This window comes from Corylus avellana, chromosome 1 (genome assembly GCF_965113065.1).
Source record: "Corylus avellana chromosome 1, dhCorAvel1.hap1.2, whole genome shotgun sequence".
Classification (NCBI taxonomy): Eukaryota; Viridiplantae; Streptophyta; class Magnoliopsida; order Fagales; family Betulaceae; genus Corylus; species Corylus avellana.
In genome coordinates this window covers 22,529,711-22,538,157 of record NC_142490.1, presented here as the reverse complement: position 1 = coordinate 22,538,157, position 8,447 = coordinate 22,529,711, and the positions used below count along the sequence as shown (strand labels likewise).

The window sequence follows — 8,447 nt, the reverse complement described above, 5'->3', positions numbered from 1 at the left end:
ATTCGGTCCCAAAGTAAAAAATTTAAATAAAATAAAAAATTTAATTTCATTCTTAATTGTTGTTTGTTAGTTTAAACCAATGATTGTCTACAATTTGTCATCATATAGAAAAGTTGTACGTTCATTCTCATGTTGAACTTGCACTCACATTAATGCAACTTGTATCTTCAACTACATTTGGAGTAAACAAAATTCTTCAAAACCTAAAAATAAATAAATATTTTTTGTTCAAAAGATAATTACCCTATTAAATATTAAATATTATGATATTAGAATTTGGGTCCTCTCGAGTTCATTTGAATCCGAGAAGAGCCGGTTGGTGTAAATAGAAGGGCAAAATTGTCAACCAAAAAAAGATTTGCAAAATGATAATTTCGCCCTTATTTTATAACCAACTAAATCTCCTCTAATTCAAATAAACTAGAAAAAATCCTTGTCTATAATATTAGGCATACACATTCGCACAAATGAACAGAAAAGAATCCTTGTCTATGATATTAAGCATACACATTCACACGAGTACTCATCAAACTGTTTCATTATGGCCTTCCACATATCACATTGATTATGGAGAAAAGAAGCAGATAGGTAGAAACACCAAGACCAACTCCAAAAACAAAAGAAATCTTAAAAATAAAATTCACACAGATTCTATCCTTGTCTGACTCAAACAAAAGCATAACATTCCTCTACATAAACCAAATCACAGCAGACTCAAATATAAATCACATTGTCCACACAAACCCTAAAAGGACAAGACAACACATTGAGACTTGTAACCCATTAGATTCACGCACAAACTCCTTCACTAATTCACATAGGAAAGGAGGTCGAGCATTGTCAAACAAAAGGTAGCCATAACACAAGACTGTGTGATACAGCCTTTTAAACAAAGAACATTTCATTTTCCAAGTCAGTGTGCAACTTGAAGAAGTTCTCAAATGACGCCATTGACAAAAGAGATGATGATGCTGATGCTGATGATGAGGAAGAGGGTGCTATTGAAGCTGGAGATTGCCCCTCCTCCACCATTGCCTCATAGTAGAGTCGCCCTCTATAAGCAACAAGGTCGGCATAGTACACGGGCGGGACCAACGATACAGGTTTAGTGCACCGAGCAAAGGTGAAACACAAGTCATATATAAGCTTTTGCAATAGGTCGGAACTAAACCCATGTTCATCCCACAGGACATGATAGTGTGTAAGCTTGCTTGTTCCAAGGCTTCCATAGTGACTACAAAGATAGAAGTCAAACTCGAATGGGTGAACAATTATTTTATCAACAACTGTACCTGGAAACACATTGCCAGTAGAACACCCATCACTTGTGCTATCAGGAAAGAAACGAGTTTGGTGTCGCTTTTGGGCTACTATAAGTGTGATGGTTGGATAGTATTTGATAGTTTGAAATGCCATCTTCAAATCTAACAACTCCTCATTAAGAGCCATATCAAATTGGCTGTCACTAACTCCGTCACGAAATACCACAATCTTGTTCGGCCTGACATGATTTAACCCAGCATAAGCTTGAACAAGCTCCAAACACATATCACCAAAGTTTAGAATCTTCTCTGTTCGATGGTCTTGCGCACAGACCCGTGCTGCATAGCGGTTTGCAGCAGGCCAGTTCATAGTTGCAACAACAGCTGCTATCGATGGACTTGTGGTATTCCAAGCACCCGGATGATTGACATCAGCTCCCAAGAACATAACATGGTCTTTGCCTCCAAAGTGGGGGAACGGATCATTTAGCTCTACATTACTGCCTCCAAGCTTAGCATTTATCTTGATAGCAAGATTTGCAAGAAACTGGTCTTCCTTTGATAGGTTGGCACGAGTGGCTACCTTTGATAAGTTCGCACAAGTGGTTAGACAACACTGTGTCATCATACCAAGTTGGGTCTCAGAGATCCACTTGAGAGATTTATAACCAGGATCCTTCTTGGACATCACACAAAGAACAAATTGTAAATGACCACCACCACTGATCTTATAAGCTTCTTCATTGACACTTTCAAGTAGTTGACGAAGATTGTCAACCTTTGATAACATACGCATTGTTGCACGCTTATATATGAGAGGCTCATCCATGCGGATCCCCAAATTGTTGCACTTATTAATAAGCTTTGGAATGAAATGATTAGGATCCAAGCAGTTGTATTTATCAGAGGAGCTGAAGTCAATAACACACCACCGGTCAATTATTTTACCTTCCACCACCGATTTGCCAACAAGATTCCATTGGCATTTCTCTTCATCAACTTTTACCTTCATCATTCTGCCATTTGGAGCAACTAACTTCAACTCAGGTGGGTCAATACGGCGTCCGGGAACTATTGTCATGTTTGGGTTTACTTCAATTCCAAAATTGTGAGCTATGTCTCCACTGCCAATAAAACAAAACCAAATTTGAGAAGAAAAAAAATGTTATAAAGGTTTAATTGTCACATTATTTAGATTGCATTAAGTAATTTGATCCAAGCCAAAAAAAAGTATTGGCTGCTCATTAAAAATAAAAAATAAATTGGTTGTATGTAAGACATTCACCTACAAATATTAAAAGCATTCATGCACTTCAATTTGTTGGTTTATGAAATGGATAAATTTAGGAAAACAACAGATGTTCTACCAAAAAAAAAAAAAAAATCATATAGTAATGATATAAAAAGGCTATAAATTTCATATGCACTTACCCACAAGGACCATCTTCTGAACGTACAATTCTGCATATCTCACTCTCCCTGACCTCTGGTCGTACAAGTGACAGTTTCTTCAACATCTTGGCTGCATTTTTATCCAAATACTCCTTTGGATATCTTTGCCCCTCAGCTAAGTTGCAAAACTCCATAGGTACATAGTTTTTCTTGTTTCCTTTTCCCAAATCCAAGCAAGGAATATCCTTATACATAATATCCTTGTCATATTTCTCTCTAAAGTAGTCAACTATTCCAAGCTGCCTTGGTGGATTCCTGCACTCTGGGTCTTCTGCAATGAATGATATTCGTCTAGTATTCTCCTCGGTTAGCCCTCCAATGGTATACTTTTGTTTACTTTTTCGATGAGTCACGGTGACTTTCAACCCCCTCAGCACATCATTTACTTCTCTCCTAAACCTTTGGAAATTTTTTATGTCAAACTCGTTAATATGCTGCCCGAGGAAATCAATAACTGGCATTCGCTTCCAAAATGCCAAAATTGAATAGTCCAAGCACATGGCTAGACCCTGAGACGTGGCCTTTAATCTAGGTTGAAACCCTCTAGATGCTGTAATGCCCCTTCCAAGATCATCTCCTTCCCTAGGTTCTCTCGGGAAAAAACTCCGACCAACAGAGGTCATGTGTTTTCCTGGATTTTCCTTCATTACAAGATCCATTCCTTGTAATATATCACGCGGGATTGACATGAGATGCCCGCTTAAATAATCCTTCAACTTGCAAAGCTTGAGCTCATTCACATGCTTGATAGTAACTATATATGACCGGCCCTTCATGTCTTCTCCATCCGAGACTTCCACATGAAAACTTCCAGTGGGCAATAATTTTGCACTAAAAATGTTCTTCTCACCATCATATGCAGTCGTTGACAAGGGAAATCCTAAAGGATCATCAGAAGATAATTTGTTCCAGATCAAAGACAAAGTAGATTTTGATATTGCCATAGGCCGACCTTCCTTGAAAGGCACCTTAGGTTTGACATCAACATCATAATGCATTATCACAGTCTCTGGACTAAATATGACAAGAAAATGATTGACGCGAAGCTTAGCAGTTCGAATAGCAACTACGCCACCATTATCCGGTCGTTTTATTGGGAGTTTTCTATCTGAAGATTCTGGAGAGCCAAACATAAGAGGGTCAATTTTTGAAGTACTCAAGCCAATAGGAATTATCCATAAAGATGAAGATTTGGTTAATAGTGGCATATTTTAATTAATTACAATATTATATAGAAAACAATTAATAGCACAAGTACTAGAAACATTACTAGTAGACACTATTGAATTATACCTTTTATTGTTTGGGAACATTAATACTCCTTTTAAAGTAAACCAATCTTAATGAAATGATGATCAATCATCCCACATATAAAAAAAAAAAAAAAAGAATTATATATATAAATAAATTTCTACCATTTATGAACTCCGAAAACCAATGCATTATCAATAATCACGCACTCCATTAGGTACAGCTTTATCTAATAATGGTGTAATAGTTAAATTAAATAAGAATGCAAATCATGTGTGATGATGTATAATAGTTCAAGCATGTCATAATAAAAGCACTTCAAACTCGATCAATTCTGTACTAGGTTCTAAAAAGCAGTGATGGAATTAGAATTTTTTTTTCTCTTGGGGGCCAGACTAATGAAATAATACTATTAGAAAAAAAAAAGGTTCAAACATTATATGAAAGGAAAATTCTTCATATATTAATATTACTTACAACTAAATAGAAATATACAAAATGATATCTTGCTAATTTGGATAGATATATGTAAAAAACAACACAAAAAATTCACAAATTAAATTTTTATACAAAGAACTTCTCTGTTTTATCTTAACTTTCAAACTAATCCAAATCATTGAGAAGTTCCTACTAAATCTAAATGTAATTATAATAAAATTTTCATAATAAGACTGTTTAATCTCCTATTTAGTACTTTGTCCACTTATTGTACCCAAAAAAAAAAAAGAAAAAAAAAGGTCAACGGCATTGTGAGGGCATTCTAATGTAAATATGAGGTATGAGATTTAAAGGAGTCAAATTTGATCAAAATTATAATAGCATTAATATTAAACAAGATTTTAAATTAATAAATAAATATATCTAATTGAAAAACCTAAAAGTGTAATGAATTTGTGTAATTGCAGTGCCATATAGATTTGTTTTTTCTTTTGAAAATTTTTGGGGTCAACCCCTTGAATTTTGGGGATTTGAGTTTCAAAATATTCATAATTTTTAGTTTTTTTTGCAAGAACTTCGGATGGAATAGCAATAGGAATTCCATTCCAATTTTAATACCTAAAGAGTTGCTTCCAGCTCAATAATTTTTCCCCTTCCCCTGGGTTAATTACTTATCAATATATATAGAGAGACACACAATATACATAACCCCGAAAATTGTAAAACGCCCATCGCCCATCGACCCAATCTTCCCAAGAAATGTCACACATTCATCTCTTGCCTATCTATTTTAGAAATTTACGAGACCCACATGTGGTTTCACATATTCAATAGTAAATTTGCCTATCTTTTATGTGGAGATGGACAGAAGATAGGTAAAAAATAGAAAACAAACATTTTTCAATTTTTCCGTTCACTTCTCTCCATGAGTTTCACAGACAAAAGAAATCCTACATGGGACTAATAATAAGCTAGTGTGTTTAGAAGTAGTTGTGTGCTAGACTTTTGTAAGTCGTGGGATAGAAGTTAGAATCAACAACAATAGCAGTTATTATGTAGTGGGATCATCATGGGTGAGTTATTGAGTCTTCCATTGGAGTCCTGCTATTTAGTTGCCAATATTTGGTAGTTTAGCGTCCGACATATATTAAAAAATAATAATAAAAAAAAATTTTGTTATATTTTTTATTAGTTAAATTTCTATGAGTTAATATTTAATTTTTAATGCCTCAAAACTTGTTTTTTGGATTCAAAACTAAAATCTAGGGATAAAAGGTTAACCCTTTAGAGATTGTATCACCCAAAAGGAATTCGATCATCTTAAATTTGGTGCTAATACCTCAAATTTAGATTTTCCTTTAATATCTCTCTTCTTCAATAAAAAATAAAAAAATAAAAAATCTTGGCCACGTCAGACTTTGGCAGACCTCAGGCTGCCGAAAATCTCTATTCCTTCCATTGTATTTAGAGTAGAGATTTTCGGCAGCCTGGGGTCATCCCAGCGTCTACCAAAGGCTGATGTGGCCAAGATTTATTTATTTTTTAATTGAAGAAGAGAAATACTAAAGAGAAATTTAAATTTAAGGTATTAGCACCAAATTTGAGGCATTAGCACCAAATTTAAGATGATCGAATCCCTTTTGGGTAATACAATCCCTAAAGTGTTAACCTTCCATTCCTAAATTTTAATTTTGAATCCAAAAAACAAGTTTTGAAGCATTAAAAATTAAATATTAATGCATAGAAATTTAACTAACAAAATAAAATAATAAATTTTTTTTTATTATTTTTTTTAATATATGTCCGACGCTTTGGCAGCCGCATAGCAGGAGTCTTGTATTTAAATCTAGCTTTGCCATCGAGAATTATCAAAGTAAGTTGTATCAGCAAAGCTGTGAGCTAGAGCAGGGCTTGGCCCCTTCTAAGTGCCAAAGTTACTTGTTATTTACCATTTAAATTTCTCAAATATTTAGGCCCATAGATGGAATCAGTTTTACCACCACAATTTTTCAAGATTTTTAAACAATTTCATAATCTCCCCATGAGCCAAAACCAACAATAGTGATAACTTATTTCAGAAACAGAATCCTATAAAAACAATTTCAGAAACAAATCACATACCTTCAGGCCGAGATATCTGAGGTTGACGCTGAACTTGTTGAGCAGATTCCACCCACGAACGCTGAACCGGTGGAGCAGATTCCACCCACGTACGCCGACTGGTATCACTCCTCCCCGCTCCACGACCACCATCACCACCACGCCCACCCCTCGTCGCTCCTCCGCCCCTACCGTAACCATCACTACCACCTACACCACCACCCCTACCACTGTTGCTCCACCCCTCACCGGAACCATCTTCCTTCGATATCCACTGCTGCGGTTGATGATGATGGCGACCACCACCACCGCCAGCACCAGGACCATAACCCTCTCTTCCTCTCCCTCTCCCTCCTCCTCTTCCACCGCCACCCGCTCCATCTCTAACCCTCCCTCCTCCTCTTCCACTGCCACCCGCTCCGTCTCTACCCCTCCCTCTGTTCCCACCTCCTCCTCTCTCCATCGAATCTTGGGAGCAAATCAGAAATCAAAACAAAGAGAATATAATTTGAGGACTAAAATTTGGTTACAAAACGGATAGAGAGGGAGTCTATATATACACACGCACACTTGCTTGGAGTGCAAGGAAGTAAAGGAGCTCTAGTCCACCGCGCGTCAAAACCCAATGCGTGAGGTCTGACTCACTCAGACTTGGGAAAGAAGAAATCTCTAGGATATTCCAGAAGGTTCGGTGTAACCTATGGAGATTGGTCGGGGACTGAGGGGAAAGTGCCGGGAAACGACTTAGCAATTTATGGGAATTTTATAAGAAAACGGGACGAAACAAATCCTTGCGCCAATGGGCAATGGGAATACCACCACCTGTGCAATACGTCATCGTTATACTTTTACGTCAAGGATTTGAATTTTAAAAAATAAATAAATAAAATAAAATAAAATAAACTATGGGCTTTTTAATTTTTTGAACGGACTCAGTCAGGTTGTATATGTAATTTCTGAAAAAAAGTGATGCATCTCCTGGACGTCCATTCTGTCGATATGGAGTTCCCGCCATAGGGACAGTCTTCATTAAATCATTAGAAATAATTTTGGTACAAGGGTTTTATGGTTGTGTAAACTATAAGGTAATTTTTTTTTTTTTTGGAAGATACAATTTACCCCTTGAATTATTCATCAATTTGTATTTTTAACCCTAATATTTAAAAAGTGACATTTTACTCTCCAAAGTATTTGACAATGACATTTTTAACCTCAATATTTAAAAGGCGATTCTTTACCTCATGAATTATTTTGCGTTGACACTTTACTCCCCCAAAGTAACTAAGTTTTGAGAGAGGGTAAAGTGTCAACTCAGGGGGATAAAGTGTCAATTCAATAATACTTTGGGATGGTAAAGTGTTACTTTTTAAACAATTGGGTTAAAAGTGTCAATTCAGATACTTTGGGAGGAGGGGGTAAAGTGTCACTTTTTAAACATTGAGATTAAAAGTACAAATGAATTGATAATTCAGGGAGTAAAGTGCATTTTCCTCTAATTTTATTTTATTTTTGGTAATTAATGACATTTTTTCTGAGACTTATTAGAATGGGTGGGCAGTATAATCGTTATTGTGACTTTTTTTAAATTTGGGTTGATCAAGAATTGACAAAATAAGGCGAACATGAGAAGTCAATTTACTCAATTTCGACTGCAGTTTAGCTAAAATACCAAATTAGGGAGAAGATTTACCAAGCTGCCTTACTTTCTGTTATTTTTCTTCTGCAATTTTTATACTTGTGGTTACAACAATACTGTTAGTAAGATGACGTTAGAAAATGAACTTTTTCATTTAGCCATGGGAGCACACAATTTATGAATTATTCATTTCCAAGAACTTTGTATAGTACTCTCAATTCCCCTATACACGTGTATCCGGTTGGAGTGGTAACTATTTTGGATTAGTGTTAACACCCCAAATTTTTTGGATTAGTGTAACACGTCAC

General features: G+C 35.8%; 1 pseudogene across 1 annotated transcript; it reads right to left on the bottom strand.

Annotated features, from left to right (window-relative positions):
• Window positions 1-543: 543 nt before the first annotated feature.
• On the bottom strand, window positions 544-6,966 carry LOC132169466 (protein argonaute 2 pseudogene; annotated as a pseudogene). The gene is made up of 3 exons (XR_015911679.1): window positions 6,525-6,966; window positions 2,694-3,831; window positions 544-2,386 (listed from the first exon to the last, which is right to left on the bottom strand). The product of XR_015911679.1 is annotated as a protein argonaute 2 pseudogene (transcript).
• Window positions 6,967-8,447: the final 1,481 nt, after the last annotated feature.